This window comes from Pseudonaja textilis, chromosome 4, assembly GCF_049901715.1.
Source record: "Pseudonaja textilis isolate UNSWEBS1 chromosome 4, rPseTex1.2, whole genome shotgun sequence".
Taxonomy (NCBI): domain Eukaryota; kingdom Metazoa; phylum Chordata; class Lepidosauria; order Squamata; family Elapidae; genus Pseudonaja; species Pseudonaja textilis.
In genome coordinates, this window is record NC_141993.1 from 73016870 (window position 1) to 73036906 (window position 20037).

Consider the following 20037-nt stretch of genomic DNA (forward strand, 5'->3'; position numbering starts at 1 on the left):
AGCTTTGGAAGTTGCCTCTATGTGAGCATGAATCTCATTTTCTTTCATTGGCAATGACTGCTGGGAGCATCTTCTAAAGCAGCCACACAAGTCTTGTAAAATGATAAAGTTGTGCTGCTTTGAAAACAGTGCTCTGAATCACATGTTGTCTAGCGTATTTTTTTTATTTGTGCAGAGAACACAAAAAGTCTAGCATTTAGATTATCCTTTGAATTGCAGCAGCTTGGTAGTTGTTTTTGTAATTCATTTTCTCATCTGCAGAAGCTCTTGTATCCTGCCTTTGGATCAAAGTTGCCATTATTTTTTTCACTCCATAGGTATCAATATCCAACTTTTAGGACATGTTTCTTTTTATACATATATTGTTTAGAGCTCATTTTCTTCCCTTCCCCAACCCAGCTACTGTAGCAGAATCTAACCATGGTTGGTGTTTTTAGGAAAAACATCTAAATGCACAATTGCCAGCATGCTAACATTTTTCCTTCAAAACATACAGGACTTCTAAATGAAACCAAGATATGGTGCTAAAAAAAGTAGAAGTGAATCCTTGGGACAATTTAAATGTTTCAATTTCTACTTTTCTTGTTAACTTATCCTTGAATAAATTTCCATCACAGCAACCTTTCATATTATGTTACAAGCTACAGGACAGATGACACAAATACATGTACTGAAAACATAGATGTTAGTGCCAGAGATTTATTTTGTTTACTTTTTGTGGGGTGTGACAGATAGTCAAAGCATTTTAAAGCAAACAATATTGTTTTATCATAGAAAATAAAATAGAAAGCAATAAAACAAACAGAATGAAACAAAACAAAGGCATACATTCAGCCCTAACAACAACAACAAAAGAAAAAAAACAGTAGTGTGCAAAAAAAGAGAAAAAAACCTGGTCAAGTAAATTTAACATTTAACATTTGGATCCACCCAGGCTGGTTGCTGAAAGAAAAGAAAAACAACACAGCAGTATTTTTATTGCATCAAAGCTGGTAGTAGCAAAGAATGGATGAAAGTCTTCTTTCTCCAATAGCCTAGAAGAAAAGAGGTGAGCACAATTTGGCTCGTATGGTTACATCTCAAGTTCTTGGTCTTTTGAGATTGGCAGAAGCTAATAATTTGTGGCATGAGTTTTCAACTAGTTTTGCAATACTAGAATGTTGGGATGCTGATGGAGGGGAAATATTTGATTTCCCTGAAACTGTTGGAAGAAAACTATATATTGAAGACCCTAACACAGAAATGACAAACATGCAAAGTCTCCAGCAATAAAATAGGGAAATGAATAACTTCCATACTGCCTCTGAATAGCTTCCCTTCTTGTAACAATTTATGAAAGTCTGCATTTTCATTGGACTCTTGACAATGTAGGCTTTTTATGTAGGAAACCAATGTAGGAAAATAAGTAGATGATGACAGCATTAATGCAGATTACAGTGGTGCAAAAACAATTATTGTTAAGTTATCCATAATAATTATTTATATTATCAGCTTGGGTACTCTCTGTATTTCAAGCTGATATCTTTTACATAAGTATCTGTTCTTAACCACAGCAATGGGATTTTGATGGTTTGTGAGCTGCAGGGATGCCAGGAGGTTTTATTAGTCTTTTGGTTTTCTAACATTTATTTTTGATGGATGGGCGAATTAGCCTTTTGATGGATGGTGATGATTCCATTCCAATGTATTGTATAGCTGGGCATATTTTAATGACATTGCATGACTATCTGTTACATAAGTTGTAGGGATAGTCTTTTTGGATTCTGGAATATTGCATTGTGTTTTATTCATCCCAATAATGTTCTCCTCTGATGGGAAGCCTATTTATTTATCCATCAAATTTATAAGCCTCCTTGTTGTGGTTCGCTGGCAGCAGGTGCGGACGGCTGAGGTCTCAGAGAGCGAAGGCTCAGATGAGGGGTCTGTGTGTGATGCAGGGATGGGACCAGGACTATCAGAGAGTGGGAGGCTGCTTTCGGAGCTTGTGGAGTCTGGCAGCAGTGATGCAGAGGAGCCTGAGGAGCCTGTGCCCAGTGTGCATGCATGCAGCGCTGCTCGGAAGAAAGAGCAGCTGCAGAAGCATGGGCAACTCAGGAGTAAGGCTGCAAGGTTATGGCCCTCCCTTAAGGGATAAAAGCCAGCCCTCAGAGGTGGGATTCTTTGCAGGAAGCAAAGAAGTTCTTGCACTTCAAGTTATCATGGAAGTTCAGTCTATTCTGGTTTGTTTTTGGAGACTTTTGGCTTTGAATATTTCCTGGCAATTTATTTTGTATTCTTGGCAGCCTTGCACAATCTTGACAGGGCTTGCTCTTATCTGGAATGATTAGTTTTAATAACACTTTACTGCGAATGAATGGAATTCACAGAGACGCATTAAAAAGGTTTTGCTTTTATCTCTGTTTTGTGTTTGTTTGATTTGAACGAGGCTTGGGTCAGAACACTCCTTTAGGTTCATAGCAACTCTGGGAATGCTACTTTAATAATGATCAACACACTTCCATATCAATGGAAGAAAATGAATTTAATGTGGGAATTTGAGATACTGAGAGAACTGCATTTTACAAAGTTTCCAAAACCTCTAAATGGAGTTTGCACCCAAGTAAATATGCATAGGAAAGATGAACAACTGCAATTGGAAGATGCAATTTGAATTTTCAAGCAGTTTGTTTATTGTCTCCAAAGGCTACTGAGAGTCTTGATGTATGAAACAGTAATGTCACCAGGGAGAGGGACAAGTTTCAGCCACTTTTCCATTTGCTTAAGGACTGAAATGGATGCATTAATTTTTTATCATCACACCTATTTTACTCCTTATAGCCAACTGAGAACAATAAGAAAACAATTGCTGCGTTAGCTGTCACAATCTAAGTTAATAAGTAGCCTGTAGACAACAGTTGCAGATGAAGGTAATCTATTGTGTATGGATGTAAACAGTGATTTTAGTTGCTACCTAGTCTTTGTGTAAGTAATACAGTATTCATCAGGTGATTTTTACTGAAGGAAACATCTGTCATTCTTTAGGCATCAAAGACAGATGATCACAGATGAGTAGGAGAGTGTGTGGGAAGGAAGGAAAACTGCAAAATATAAAACACAGCTGGCTTAGATTTCATTGTAATCAGTTTCCATTATAAAGTGCACAATATGATATTAGGCAGGGAGAAAGAATGCAAATGGAATGTTTATAGCTTCAGTGTAATATTATGGCATTTATAATATATTTTGTCAGAAAGGGAGAAACTAAGTATAAACTCATACTTGAACAGCAATAGAGGAATCTAAGAAATATGAATTTAGGCTTCTCTGTGCTGAATATGTGCAAATGAGAATGCGTAATGTTTTTAATATGCAGTGCACTAGGATTCAACAGATATGTTCTGTGTGCTTTTGCTGTTACTGTGACAAGTATCTTTGCTGCTCTTCATCCTTCCTCTCCTAAATAAATGTTTTCTTTTTAAGATTTGGTTTATGTCACCCATCTTGCAGATAGGCACAACAGACTGGTCATGATTTTCCAAATAGCTTTTATTGATTACCTGGTCAGAAAAACAAAAAATAAATGCAACACCTGTATATTAAAAGACAGGTACAAACCCACTAAATTTTCTTATCCAGAAATTTTCTCTTACTGGTTGAAAAGCTGATTGGTTGAAAAGCTGAGAGAAATATCAGAAGCCATCAGAAGCCCAGAGGTAGCATGAGTGAAGAACTAGCTTTTCAATATGATTTCTGATGGTGGTACTGATCTTGAGAACAATTATGCCTTCCTTTTGTTAAGGATCAAGCTGAGTGGTTGATGATGCAACTGATAACCAAGCTGAAAGGAAAGAAAGGAAGATGCCAGGCTAAGGTCCATGCATAACTAATGTTTTAGAAAGGATAAAATCTAAAGTCTGGAAATGTATAGGGTCTTCTGTTTGAGCAAGAGGTTAGACTAGACCTCCAAGATTCCAGCAAACACATATTCATTCATTCAATAAACGCCACTGCAAAAACCAATCCCAACCACAAAAAATTTCAGTCAAGACCAGACTTATCCATACTGCAAAGTGTTTGGTCCCGTGAACTCTGCAATGAACTCAAAAGACATCTACACAATGGAGAGAGGGATATCTACATTGACTACCATGCTGATTGTATCAAAAGTAAGTCATACAACCCACAACTTGACATCCAACTCTACTTCATCCAACCCACCTGTGGTAATACATTTTCTGTAAGTCCTTTGTATAGCTATTTCGCATAGATCTAGGGATCTGCAAACGCTCCTGGTGGGGGCAGTATTGCCTTTGCAATGGATGTTTCGTCCTGTTTTGATCTGCAAAGCTTAGAGGGACCAGGAATATAGGTGAAAGTTCATGGTACACAGCCGAGACTTTCCCATGGGACCTTTCGTGCCTGTATATTCTCATGGGACTTTCCACAGCTGCATATTCTCATTCGGTTGAGGTCATTTGTTATTGATTCTGTACTTTTGATTTCTTTCTTAAATAAATACTGCTACCTGAGTTTACTCGGGGCTGGCATTTGCTCAGACGTTTCCCTGCATCTCATTTCAAGTGCCAGACCACCACACCCACCATCACTCAAAACTAGGCATACACACCCCTAACTACCTCAATTCCAACTTCAGCTGGCCTTAAATGCAAGCTACTCAATGCAAGAAGCCTTATGAATAAAATACCTGAATTTCTCCTCTTACTAAATATGGCTAAATTTGACATCATATTTGTCAATGAAACATGGCTCAATGCTCCCTGACTCCATTACCATAGTAAGAGACTATCATGTTTACCGATCAGATCGTGAAATCCATAGAGGAGGTGGTGTTGCTATTTTCTATAAAGAGTCCCTACATCTAAAAAACATCCAAGTTACCCAGGAGCTTGCTCTTCCTGAGATCATTGTCTGTGCACTTTCCTTAAATATCACATTTCATTTCTTACTATGTTGCAAAGCCCCTGATTATGACATCGAACATGTAAACAAGCTAAATTCACTACTATCATGGGCAACATCCTGCCCACACACTTGTATCTTTCTTGGTAACTTCAATCTACCTCACATTAACTGGACCCTAAATGAATGTAAAACTGAACCCATTCATGCAACCTTCTATAATGCTGTAACAAACCTGAGACTGGAACAACTAGTAACCAATAATACTAGACTTAACAACTGCCTCGATCTCATCTTCTGCAATAGTTTGAATTCAATTTATGGAATACAAATTAAAGAACCCTTCCAACAGTGACCACAGCATGATTGACTTTTGTCTCAACATACGCCCACACAAAAATCATCACAATGATGTAATCCCCAATTATAACTTCAAAAAAGGCAACTATGCTCTTATAGACAATGATCTCTCATCCCTTAATTGGCAATTTCTATTCACTGGATGCAATACTGTAGAAGACCATTACAACATATTTTTACTTGAAGTTGAAAGAGTCATGAAACTATATGTACCAATAACAACTCCCCAAACCAGAAAAAAAACAGATAACAATAAGGAAACTTCAATCCAAAAAGAGATCATTTTGGCAGAAAAACAAATCTGGTCATGTTGACAATTTCAAAAGCTGAGACAAAAATTTATGCCACCAGATAAAGACTGAATGCACCAATTATCACATTAAACAAGAGGAAAACCTTCTATGCACCAATTCCACCCGCACTTTCTACAATTTTGTAAACAACAAACTAAAAGACTCAAGGTCCATCCCACCCCTGAAAGGACCTAATGGTAAAAACTGCAATGATGACACTATTAAAGCCAACCTCTTTAACACATTCTTTGGCTCAGTATTTGTAAACAGCAATGGATCATGCCCAGTATTTCCTAGTCGAACCACAGACAACTACAATAATCTAATACATATCGATTTTACAGAAGACAATGTTGAAAAAGCACTATGCAATCTAAAACCATCTCTATCTATTGGACTGGATGGAATATGTGCCTACTTCTTAAAAAAGCTATCCACTGCTAGCAGAACCTCTAAGCATAACCTTTGAAAAATCTTTCAGGACCAGCTCCTTGCTAAAACTATGGTCACAAGCCACGGTCATCCCTATCTTCAAAAAGGTAGACCCCAGCCTAATTGAAAATTACAGATCAATCTCTTTATGCTGCGTCACCTGTAAAGTCATGGAATCAATTATTAACCAATCCATTATCTTCCACTTGGAGACAAACAACCTACTCTCTAATAAACAATTTGGTTTCAGAAAAAAGCTATCCTGCAATCTGCAACTCTTACACTACAAAAACACATGGACTACACAACTCGATCAAGGCAAAGCAATAGATGCAATCTACATAGACCTCTGTAAAGCCTTTGATTTAGTGGTACATGACAAACTACTCCTAAAACTAAAATCTTATGGTATCTCTGGACATCTGCATAACTGGATAGAAGCATTCCTGTGAAACAGACAACAAATGGTCAAAATTGGGAGCATCCTATCAAATTCTGTACCTGTCAACAATGGTGTCCCTCAAGGCAGTGTTCTAGGACCAACTCTTTTGATACTCTACATAAATGACCTCTGTGATCATATTAAGAGCAACTGTGTTCTCTTTGCTGACGATGTAAAGCTATTCAACACCACCGACACCACTGCTACCCTTCAAAAAGACCTCAACGATGTATCAGAATGGTCAAACAAATGGCAACTACAAATCTCAACAAATAAATGCTCTGTCTTACATATTGGCAAAAAAAAATCAGAAAATAAAATACAAGCTGAATAGTCAAGACCTTGTTGATGATCCAAACTCTGTCAAGGATCTTGGAGTACTCATCTCTAATTATCTAAGTGCTAGAGCCCACTGTAACTACATAGCCAAAAAGGCATTAAGTGTTGTTAACCTAATCTTATGTAACCATTTCTCTGGTAATATTACACTACTAACCAGAGCATACAAAACATTTGCTAGACCAATATTCGAATACAGCTCATCAGTCTGGAACCCTCATTACGTATCTGATATTAACATAGTTGAGAAAGTCCATAAATATTTCACAAAAAGAGTTCTCCACTCCTTTACTCGTTGTAGAATACCTTATGCCACCAGACTTGAAATTCTAGACCTAGACAACCTAGAACTACGCCACCTTTGGTCCGATCATAGTATAGTATATAAAATTATACATTGCAATGTCCTACCTGTTAATGAATACTTCAGCTTCAACCATAACAATACAAAAGCAAACAATAGATACAAACTCAAAGTAAATCGTACCAAACTTCATTGCAGGAAATAGGACTTCAGCAACAGAGTAGTCAATGTCTAGAATACTCTACCTGACTCTGTGGTTTCTTCCCCAAACCCCAAAAACTTTAACCTTAGACTGTCTACTATTGACCTCACCCTTTTCCTAAGAGGTCTGTAAGGGGCATGCATAAGCGCACCAACGTGCCTACCATCCCTGTCCTACTGTTTCTTTTATTTTTCTTATATGTACCCATGTATTCATAATTATGTTTTTACTTATACCTATTATCTTGTAAGCAATTGACAAACCAAATAAAATAAATAAAACTCTATTGTTTTGTTATTCTGTTCTGCTCATCTCCCTCACAGATTGCAAATTAATTCATGATAGGATTTCAGGCAAGCCAGGGAAGGTCAGAAACATATCTTGGCATAATACTGAAACTTTGGATTTTTTTTTCTGCATCCTAAACCAGATCAGTTTAAGAGGTCTCTTAGCAAATTCTAAGCTTGATTAATGTTAAGGCTGATTTGATTCATAGCATTATATGTTCCATTAGCATTTATGCTATTTTTATAGACTTTGTGACATATATCTAAATCAAACTTGAATTAAGTTTATGTAACAAGTGAAAAGGAAGCAGTTTGTCTCAGTTGTTGCAGACTTTTTATTCATTACTAGGAAAACGCATCTTATTACTCCCATCCGTTTGTGTCATAAATATACGTTTTTAAATACTTTATCCACTATTAATACATTTCCTAGTATTGGGGAATGTGCCTTGCAAATTGTAATTGAACTTGTGTTTTCTCTGTATTTGTGTTATATAGAACTATAAATGAACCAAATGAGTTAGGTTTATTCAATTTATTAACGCTTCTCTATCACTACCCCCACCCCCCAAATGAAAGAAAAATGTGGACATAGTAGGATTAATATCATCTTTGTACATCTCTGTGTTAATTAGCCATGGGAAAATACTGGATACCTGCTATATTTCCGCAGAGCATACTGTTTGCAATTTTTACTTCCACATTTGTTATAGAGAAAAATAATTTTGCCACACTTTTCCTGGCCTATGTTAAACATAATGAAAATTATCAGCAGGGATAATTTTACTTGCACGATAACTGACTTTCCAATTCAAAACTTTACATGACTATGTAAATCAGTCCAATAATTCAAATCAACTCTGTAGCAGGATTTGATTAAATTTTCTGGTTTAACTGAAAATAAATTAAATTAAACAATTCCTACAAATTTAATTTGATGATTTGATCCACAAAGCTGATTTATGAAGTGGTGCATACCTTCCCTTGATGCTGGACGTATCTGTAGTGTCAAAGTTTTCTTAAATTTAAAATTTCATATGTGACCTAGACTGCTGCATCCCCACTTTTGTCATTTCTCCTTATTTCCTTCTTCAAAATAATGACTTCAGGTAACATGTACTGTGAAAATGAGGAAGAAAAAGAATGTGTCAGGTTCTTACATTTAAATGTCAACCATATGTATTCATTCATGTATCAGTCTGAGAATGAGTAGTTAATGAATTTCCTTTGACCTGAACTTCATCATTTTATCATCTTCCATTTGTCATCCTCCAAAGCATACTAAGAGAGAAAAGGAGAGAGACAGAGATTGCTAAAGAGAGATTGGATTTTCATCCAAAAGACCTGCTTCTCAAATCCAACATTTGATTTTATTTATTAATATTATATGAATTAAATTTAATATTTAATAAAAAAACACCTAATGATCTCAATATAGGCCTGAAGTATTCAGTAATGAGCAATGATAGAAAGTGCACACTTTTTCCTCCTTTCTATATGCCCTTTAAATCAAATTGGATATTGAAACTAAGTAAATTATATGATATTAATTGCTAATGCAATCTCATTTTATTCATGAAGCTACCAGTATATTTCAAAGTTCACCAAATCTGTCAACAAATATTCAACATATAAAAAGGAGAATTGCTTCTACAAATAGAAATTTTATTTATTTATTTTACATCTTTTATGTAGCCCCATCTCATGATGATTGATTGAGCCTCAATAAAAATTTTGCATTGGTTTGTTTTACCTATTCCTAACTTCATTCTAGGTTAACAACATAGCTCAATAGTAAAGCATATGTTTTTCATGCAAAAATCCCCACTGTGATCCTGGCATATACTAGTGTGGATGAGAGTTATGAAAATGAAATGTTTCTCAATGTAGCTAGGTTGAGCCATCCCATTGTTTCTCAAGCTTGGCAACATTAATATGTGTGGACTTTAACATCTAGTAGATGAAGTTCGCCTATATTAAAGTTGCCAAGTTTGAGAAAACATTGAGTTAGGATTGACCAATTCCTGCAGTGTTTCTTAACCTGTGCAGATTAAAGATGTGTGGACTTCAACTCCCAGAATTCTCCAGTCAGCACAGTAAGCTGGGCAATTCTGGGAATCAAAGTCCACATAGCCAAAGTTGAGAAACACTGTTTTATTGTGTATAAGGCAAATCCTGAGTACCAGAGAGTTTATAATTGTCCTCCTGTTCTACCCTATATATTTATAATAGTTTCTTTCTTTCTTTCTATGATCTGCTATTTTGAGCAGTCATGAAAAGAAAGATGGAAATTTATGCTCACAACTTAAGGATAAATTACCCAAGGTTCTCAAGGTTATATACTCACCTGAAAGCTTTGGATTAAGTTCTCCAAAAATTGAGACCATATTGTTAGCTTTAATTTGACAGACGATGAAAAAGATTAAATGCACAAGAGGTGATCATATTAACTTTACATAGTTAACTTTACAGTAGAATTCCTGAGATAGCAATAGCAATAGCACTTAGACTTATATACCTCTTTACGGTGCTATACAACCTTCTCTAAGTGGTTTACAATGTCATCCTATTGCGCCCAACAATCTGGGTCCTCATTTTACCAACCTCAGAAGGGTGTAAGGCTGAGTTAACCTTGAGCCTGGTGAGATTCGATCTGCCATAGTGCAGGCAACCGGCAGTCAGCAGAAGTAACCTGCAGTACTGCACTTTAATCACTGCGCCACTGTGGCTTATGTCCTCTGACAACAGTTAATTGCCTTCTTCAATGACCTATTTTATATCTGAAATGAAATCTGTTTGTTTTCACCTTCCATAGCAATAGCCATTCCTAAGAATTGAGATCAAAGAAGGCTGGGGAAAATAGAACAACTTCAACAGTCAAGATAACACTTTTAAATTTACAAACTTGGTGTTGCTTCATGTAACCTATAATGGATAAGTTATAGATATTAGGGGAGGGGAAATATACTTATCAGAAGAGTTGAAACCTATTCATTTGTGACAGACAGTTGAAAAATCTTAATATTGAGTTACAGCAGGAGGAAGAAGCCATGCTGAGACCAGAAAGCAATTATATTTTATTTTATTTCAATAAATTTATCGTAGTCACCCAAATGGCTATAACAAATACAATACAATACAATAGATAATAAAAATACACAATTGATAAAGTGGATGAGTATGTAAGGGCTAAAGCAGGAAACCTGTTGCCAGGTTAGACAGTACGTACAGAAAGTGATGTAAATATTGAGCGCATGGCCCTGAATCTCAAGACCAAATTTGAGATCACATGAAGAATGAGTTTAAATTCTGGAGAAGATACGTACTTGTACTATGCATGTGTGTAAATGTAAATGCCATGATTTTTATTTTCTGCTGGATCTTATCTGCAGTAAAGTACCATATCTGCAGTGAAGTACCATATCTACTCATCAAGGAAGTACATGAATCCAGGCTAAATAGCTGTAACCATGATTAAAGTCAGACAACAAAATAAGCATTAATCTAGATAGAATAGAATCGAATAGAATTCTTTATTGGGCAAATGTGATTAGACACAGAAGGAATTTGTCTTTGGTGCATATGCTCTTAATAATAGTCATAGGGTACAATAAAATCAAATCATGCTAGGAAACAGTCAATATAGATTATAGGGATACAAGCAACAAAGTTACAGTCATACAGTCACAACTGGGAGGGATGGGTGATAAGGAGTAATGAGAAGATTAATAGTAATAGTAGTGCAGAGTTTGTAAATAGTTGGACAGTATTGAGATGCATACACTGATGAAGGCTCAAGGAATTGAAACAAACTCTGTGAGATGTCTGACAACTGAAATTCCTGGAATATTTTTGGAAGAACTAGAAGTTATTTATTCATGCAGTCACTATAAGTTGAAACTGACCAAATCACTACTAGCAAGCTAGCCAAGGAGTAGTGAATGCAAGAGTAATTTTTATTCTGCAATATAATGACATTAATTTAGTGTCCTTATTGCCGATTTGCTTTCCTGAAAATGCTGTTTAGAAAAATGCTTTTTCTGGTCTGAAAGTTTCTCCTGTGTTAGTGATCAATATGACTGATATTTCCATCTTCATTTTGGATTTACTTTAGGCAGGTTTCCCATTCCCTGAAGTAAATTTGCTAATATTAATTTTTTTCTTGCTGCAAAAATTATTTGAATGAACAAGAATACTACTGTATTTTAATTTATTCCTAAAATTTAACTGGCTTTTCCAAGCCTAGATATGGGAATTGTTCTCTAAAAGGAAATGCAAATACAAAAATAAGTAAAATATGTTTAATAATGTCTTCGTTGCTTTGAAATATAATTTATTTTAAAAATCATTGGTGTAGTATTGTAATATTGGTGTAAAAGGAATTAGAAATAAAGAAAAGGCATTGTTCTGGATTGTTTCAGTAAATCTTCAGTTGCTTGCTATGTCCAGTACAGTTTCTCTATAATACAGACTATTCTTAAAATGTACTATTTGTGCATTACTTTGATAGGAAGTTTTTTAGGAGAAGAACAGTGATGGTTTAGAGAATTTCTATAGCTGAAATTAGTTTTCTGTTATAGCCTTTTTGGAAATAGAATTCAAAGTAGATCATTTTGCTTTAGCCATCCATGTGAAATTCTGTCTGATGCCTTGTGGGTGGATGATGTTTGTCTCATTTATTTGCCAGATATGCCATCTGTTTATTATTATGTATGTTGTTTGTATAGTGCTTGTATTGTGAGCTGTCCAGAATCAATCTGGAATTAAGCAGCATCTAAATGGAATGAATGAATGAATATTCATTGGTCACCATGATGTAAAAAAGATGTTGAGACTCTAGAAAGAGTGCAGAGAAGAGCAACAAAGATGATTAGGGAACTGGAGGCTAAACATATGAAGAACAGTTGCAGGAACTGGGTATGTCTAGTCTAATGAAAAGAAGGGGCTGCCACAAATATCTCAGGGGCTGCCACAAAGAAGAGGGAGTCAAGCTATTCTCAAAAAGCACTTGAGGACAGGACAAGAAGCAATGGATAGAAATTAATCAAGGATAGAAGCAACTTAGAACTAAGGAGAAATTTCCTGACAGTTAGAACAATTAATCAGTAGGACAACTTGTCTCCAAAAGTTGTAAATGCTCCAACACTGGGAGTTTTTAAAAAGATGTTGGATAACCATTTGTCTGAAGTGGTGTAAGGTTTCCTGTCTAGACAGGGGGGTTGGACTAGAAGACCTCCAAGTCCTTTCTAACTCTGTTATTCTATTCTACATTGATTATGCAAATACAATATGTTGTTCCCTACTTTTTCAAATGAAAAAAAAAATATACAAAGCAGATGCAAATATAGGTCTTCAAAATAATCACTCTTGAATTCATTGAAGTTGGAGTCACGTATATATTTCTGACCATGGATTTGACTTTTGTTCATTCAGGAGCTAGGCTTCATCAATATTCTTGTCAGACTTTTAGGATGAAATTGTGATGCTAGTGCTGCACACTAACTTTTATTTTGCAAGACACCATTCACTCAATTTACTCCTTATTTGAACAACACCATGATTCCTTGAACATCTCACGTTTACGTTAATGTTGTCCTTTGCTGAGTCAAATTCTTCCAGACTTGCCTTTTGAAAATTTTCTCAATGTTTTTATAACAATTGTTGCATTCTGTTAAGAGATGACATCGTCTTAATCTGTTGAAGCATATGATATTATCTTCTCTAATTATAACCTTTCAAAAAAATCACTTCTAAAAACAAAAAGCTTGACTTGAATGGCATCAGATTTGCAACAAACAAACAAACATCAAAAGATCAACAACAGCACCATGGAATTTATTGCTGGAAGCAAGGCAAATACTACTGTACTAAAGTTGCTATGAAATAAAAGGAAATTTGTGACAGTTATTCATAGAGTAATAAAGGAAATGAGAAATGGGAATAGAGTTTTAATTGACCATATGAAACAGAAAGTGGCTATTCAGTGGTCAGTGATTCTTGAAATCACAGTACCTGATCCAAGTAATGACACCTATTTGCAGTAATACAAATGTTTATATGGAAATTTATCTATTTGTGTTCATTGTGACTTAGAACCAGAATTATTGACATCCAATACAATACTGAATCAATATAACACAATGTAAATTCTTTTGTATTCAGTAGAGTTTATCTCCGACTGTTCTTTTACTCATATATGCAGCTAAAACTATGAATAAGGAGTTGATATATAGAGAAGAAATTTGTCCATTTAAAAAACAACATTAAATATATTTTAGGTTATATAATATAGCTTTTGTCTATTTCCTTCCTTGATATGGCAAGAAATGGCACCAAATTAAAATATAGGTTCTCAGTTTTGTCACTTAAACTTCCTAAAATGCAGAAAAGCCAAATTTTTGGTACTATTGTCAGATGCTCAGAGGGTCATAAAAATTATAGTATTGTGGCCATAGGCCACATTTTTTTATAACACTAGTATAAGCTGGTATTGACAGTATAACATACATAATATTTGATAATGTTTGTTAATATGATCCTACTTATTTCACCTAGGCACTGGTTCTATATACAAAAAGAGGACCAACAGCCAATTTCAACTCTCCCATTATTTGTTTAAGTATAAGGTATAACTTATAGCTTTATTTCCTTTTTTCTAATTTTGGGTATTGTATGACAGAGGGATTTCAGAACAGAACTGTGATGGTTGACCAATAATTGAACTTCATATATTCCCATTGATTTACAACAATCTTCCCTGAAATTAGTATATTTATGCTAATGAAAACTTATATCATATATCAGCCCATAAGCACAGATTCTCTTTTTAAAAACATAGTAACTGAAACAACAAACATGATATTTAATCACACCCAATTCTCTGAAAATGAGTTCTTATACCATCCTCATTATTTTTTGAATAATAGATATAACCTTTGCTGAAAATTAATGAATGCAGTCTGCAGTTAGTGTTTATGGATACCATCATAGGCTGTTCACATAATCAACACAAGTTCTCTAATCAACCCTATAATCAGTATCAAGTACTTTTTTAACTGACCTTTTGTCCTTGGAAGAATGATGCTCATGATTTTTCTATTTAAGTAAAGTAAATATGAAATTCTTACTAATTTTGCTTTGGCACATTCTCCCTGTCTTTCTAATTGAAGACCTATTAGCTCAGGAAATAACTTTGGCAGCAATGCTCCAGGGAAAGAAATTGCTGGAAATTGTGATTAGTGTACAACTGCAACTCCAGATGTATCTCAAATGTCCACAAAACCTGAAAACAAGTGTTTCTGATTTAACTGTTCTGAATCAATTAAAATAGTAATGGCCTAATTCATAGCACAAAGAAAAAACTTGACTTTTGGTAACTATACACAGTTGGACCAAAGGTGCTTTTTCAAAAACAACAAAAACTGGACTTTGTTTTTCCTTGAAGATGTTTCACTTCTCAACCAAGAAACTTCAGTTTCATGAATTGAAGAAGTTTCTTGGATGAAAAGCAAAATGTCTTCAAGGAAAAACAAAGTCTAATTGCCTTTGGAAAAAGCACCTTTGGGACCCCATGACCTGGATGGCTGAGAAGCTCCATTGACACTTTCAGTTTAATGGCAAATATACGGAAGTGATTTATCACTACTTTCTTTCAAGAGTTTTAAAAAACTTCTAAGAAAGTAACCTGCTATCCAAGTACTAATCTGCTAGGTCTTGGGATCAGACAAGGTTGGCTCAATGCTTCCTTGTAGTTTGATATATACATATATACATATGGTATTTAGGTTTCTTCAGGTATTTCCCCACATCTTAATATTTGTGCTTTTATTATAGCGATGTTTCGGCAGAATCACATCTGCCATCCTCAGCCTTATGTACTGGGTTCTTTTTAATCACGTGTGTCAGGCTTGGCAGCCTTTTTTTGTTTTTTGTTTACCAAGCCTGACACACGTGATTAAAAAGAACCGAAAACACAAGCCTGAGGATGGCAGATGAGATTTTGGCAAAACATCGCTATGATAAAAGCACAAATATTAAGACGTGGGAAAATACCCAAAGAAACCTAAATACCATACATATAAATACCTGTGAAAATATAAGAAAACATATATACATGTATGTGTGTATATATATATATATATATATATATATATATATATATATATATATATATTATATATATATATATATATTTCTTAAGTTTTTGCGGGTACTTACATGTATGGTATTCGGCTTTGTTCGGGTATTTTCCCACGTCATTATAGTTGTTCTGTTAAAGTTGTAGCAACGTTTCGGCAGAATCTCATCTGCTATCATCAGGCTTCTGATGATGAAAGCTGAATACCATACATGTAAGTACCCGCGAAAACTTAAGAAAACACACACACACACACACACACACACATACACACACACATATATACACACACACACAGAGAGAGAGAGAGAGAGAGAGAGAGAGAGAATATTGATGACCATATGAATAAACAAACATTGTAAAGTATGGATGAGGGCTACTGTAGTTTGTCCTGTCCTCCTTCTATCCAGAAGCATTATTTTTTCTCTGTTAGAAACAAATATACCTTAAGCTCCACATGGATCTGATTTTCTTACAGAAATGGAGACTTTGGTGCTCTCGGAAATTCATTGTTGCCTGCAGACTTTTCATTACTCAACAAGGTAACATCATCACTGCTTTCTTTTGTAGCTTGTAAAACTGAATTAATGCATTATACTCTGAATGGGTCAGTTCCTGTGATCTACTCAAAAACTTTATCTAGAGTGCAGTAACAAGCCTCTTATTGGGAATACAATGCTGGAAATATACTGTATCCTTAATGCCATGTTTGAATTGATCTTCTTTTTTCTTCAAGATACTGAATATATAAATTATATTGACCACTGAAATAGAACTTGGAGTTAAGATGAAGCCAGTTGTGGATAGGATTGCAAAAGATCTGAAAATGTTTCTAAACCTTCTATTGTCATTCAATTTTCAGCTGGCAGTCATAACAAAGAGCAGGTTTGCGCAAATTGCAATCCTTTCTGAATGTTTGAAAAATATCCATCTCTAAATAATACCTTATTCAGATTATTGCAATGTACTTTATTTAGGCCTACAAAAGTTCAGAAATAGCAAAATGTGCAAAATGTGTGGTCAGGTAGTGAAATGCCTGCCTGACACCATTTAAGATGGTGTTGACTTTTAGAGCCCTAAAAGTATTAGAGCTTCCATGAGAACATGTTCTTCACTAGGAATATACTTGGCTATTCAGATCAGCATCTATCTATTGATATAGTCACTAGTAGCCAGAAATGACTCTGATGTCATACAAATCAATTCAGAATAGAAGGAGAGCAGAGGTGGTATTCAGCAGGTTCTGTCCAGTTCTGGAGAACCAGTAGTGGAAATTTTGAGTAGTTCAGAGAACCAGGAAATACCACCTCTGACTGGAGATTTTACAGTATCCTTCCCCTGCCATGCCCGCCAAGCGATGCCCACAGAACTGGTAGTAAAAAAAAAAATTGAAACCCACCACTGAAGGATAGGATCCTGCTATCAGAAAACTGAATACTGAATATATGGGAACGTGCTTTTCTTTATCTAAGTCAATGACATGTAACATGCATTTTTCATTATATTTGATTGGAAAATTGAATATTGAATATATGGGAAAATGCTTTTCTTTGTATAACTTTCTCTAGGAATAAGGATACTTCTCTTTCAATGTTTAGGAAATTGGTACAAACATGACCTCTTTCAACAATTGTTTAACAGTTAATTATTTTAATAATTAGATTTCATTTTGATTTAACTGAATTAATGTTGTTCATATTATATTCTATATTTGTATTTTTATAAACAGAAAAGTAGAATATTCATTTATAAATTGATAAACAGCCTCTGTATGTTCCAGCTATTCCATGTTGCTCCAAAAATGTAGTGTGAGTCTTCTTTCCATTAGTCAGGCAAAAAAATTCAGAAATAAACTTCTAAGGTTCTGGCCTGTAGATTTATTGCAGTGAAATCAATGAAACTGTTATGTCCTCGGGGCTGACACCAGTTCTCCATCAGGTCCGCAATTCCTACGGGGGCGTTCTTAGTCCCTATTGGCTGGCTCCCTTCGACAGTCGGCTATAAAAGCCGGCTGCTAGGTTGAGCCAGCTGCTGTTCGCTGGTAGGTCTGCTGTTAGCTGCAGACGCGACAGCCCCCTTTATTCCCATGAATAAAGCGTGTGTTATGACTGAAGCTCTGGTGTGGCCTCCCTTCTTTCCGAACTTAACATTGGCGACGAAGGTGGGATCAGGCCAGCCAGCAGCTATACGAGAGCTGAAAATCACGAATCTGAAGCGCTGAACCGTAGCCGCGACGTTGAGAGCTCGGTCAGCCATTTGAGAGGAAATCGAAGCGGAGCGTGCAGCCGCTCAAGATCACAAATAGCTGCAAGAGAGTGGGCACTGAGAGCCTCAGCCGCCCAACAGCAAACTCGCCGGAATTGTGTGTAGCGAAGCCCTAGCGCGACGCTCACGACCGCTAAAATCAGGCGCGAGATTTAAATCGCTGTCAGCGCGCAGCTGCAGCATCACCGCCTCGCCCTTGTAAGGGCGCGAAATTCAAACAGACGTCAGTTATAGCGTCTGTTCCAGCCGCCAAAGGCTGCAAGAGCGAGAAAAACCCAGAGAGATTCCACGAGCTGAATCACTAGACCGAATTGCACTGCGAGCGCAGCTGCTACCTGTACAACCCAGAGAGAACTCAGAAGCTGAACACTCGTTAACAGCACTACGAACTGTAGCTGCTACCTTTCCAGGGCCTGTTTTCCCAGTGAGACTTACTTTACCTGCCTAAAGCTGAACCAGTCATGAATGCGAATCCGGCGTTCCAGCCTTTCAAACCAGACGAAGATAAATGGGACTCGTATAAAAACCGTTTTAACCATTATATTGATGCTGTGGGTCTGGCTGATGCTACAGACAACAAAAAGAAGTCCTTCTTTCTGAGCTACTGCGGGGCCACCGTATTCGACACGGCAACAGCACTGTTCGCCCCAAGAGAACTCAAGAATGTCCCATGGTCTGAGCTATTGGAGACCCTCTCCAATCATTATTCGCCAAAACCGTCACAGATTGCGAGACGCTTCGCCTTCGCATGAGGAAGCAAGCGGAGGGAGAAACCATAAATCAATATATGGCAGCCCTCAGAACCGCAGCCCTGCACTGTGAATTCAAGGGCTACCTGGATGACATGCTCCTGGACCAACTTGTCTGCGGGGTCAAGGATGCAAGACTACAGAGGCGGTTGTTGGCAAGGAAGGACCTCAACCTAGCACAAGCCATCGAGGAAGCCCTGGCTGCAGAATTGGCAACACAGTCAGCGGCTGAAATACAGGGTAGCACCCCCAAAGGTAATCCAGTCACTGTACATTCTGAGGAGGCAGTGAACGAAGAAGAGCCCAGCGAGCAATCTGAAGTGCACCATCGCAGACCATTCAAGCAGCCACAGGTAGGAGCTAGACCGAGAGAAGGAAACGTACCCAGACACACTCCGCTGTGCCTCTCCTGTGGGGGTCCCCATGCCAGAGCAAAGTGCAGGTTCAAAAGTGCCACCTGCAACAACTGCAGCAGAAGAGGACACATCGCTAGGGTATGCCAGGCAGCGCACGTGGCTCCACAAAAGCCACCATCTTACGCCCCCTCGGGGCCATCCAGGCAAGTAGAAAACTGTTTTACATGCTATCAAGCTAACCATACCTTCTTAACACCCAATAAAATTAAACTCTCCATTCATTTAGAAGGTAAACCCTGCCTAATGGAGGTCGATACCGGGTCAGCGCTCTCGATTATTTCATGGAGCACGCTCAAGAAGATACGTCCCAGCCTGTCCAGGAAACAGCTGCAGAAGAGTCGCCTATCCTTACGAGACTACCAAGGGAAGAACATCCCAGTAATCGGAACAGGCAAGTTCCTAGTCAAATTCAGAACCTTTAAAGGACACCTGCCATTAGTGGTAGTTGATGGTGCCCTTCCTAGTCTTTTGGGGTTGGATTGGTTCCCCTCTCTTGGCCTTAACTTAACGGGGGTTCATGCTGTCTCGTCCTCTGACACCGACTCACTATTCTCTGATTACGCTGACGTTTTCAGCGATGAATTGGGGTGCTACAAGGGCACACCTATTTCGTTCTCAGTGGACCCCCAGGCAGTTCCCATCCGTTTGAAACCGCGGAGAGTGCCATTCGCTCTGCGTTCCAAACTGGATGCGGAACTAGACAAATTGTTAAAACAAGGGGTCATCGAACCCACAGATTTTGCTAAGTGGGAGACACCTATTGTCACACCCCTCAAAAAAGACGGTAGTATTAGGATGTGTTCGGATTACAAGACCACAATAAATCACTATTTACAGACTAGCGCATACCCAGTGCCAGTAATCCAGCATTTACTGCACACATTCGAACCCGGAAAGATATTCGCCAAATTG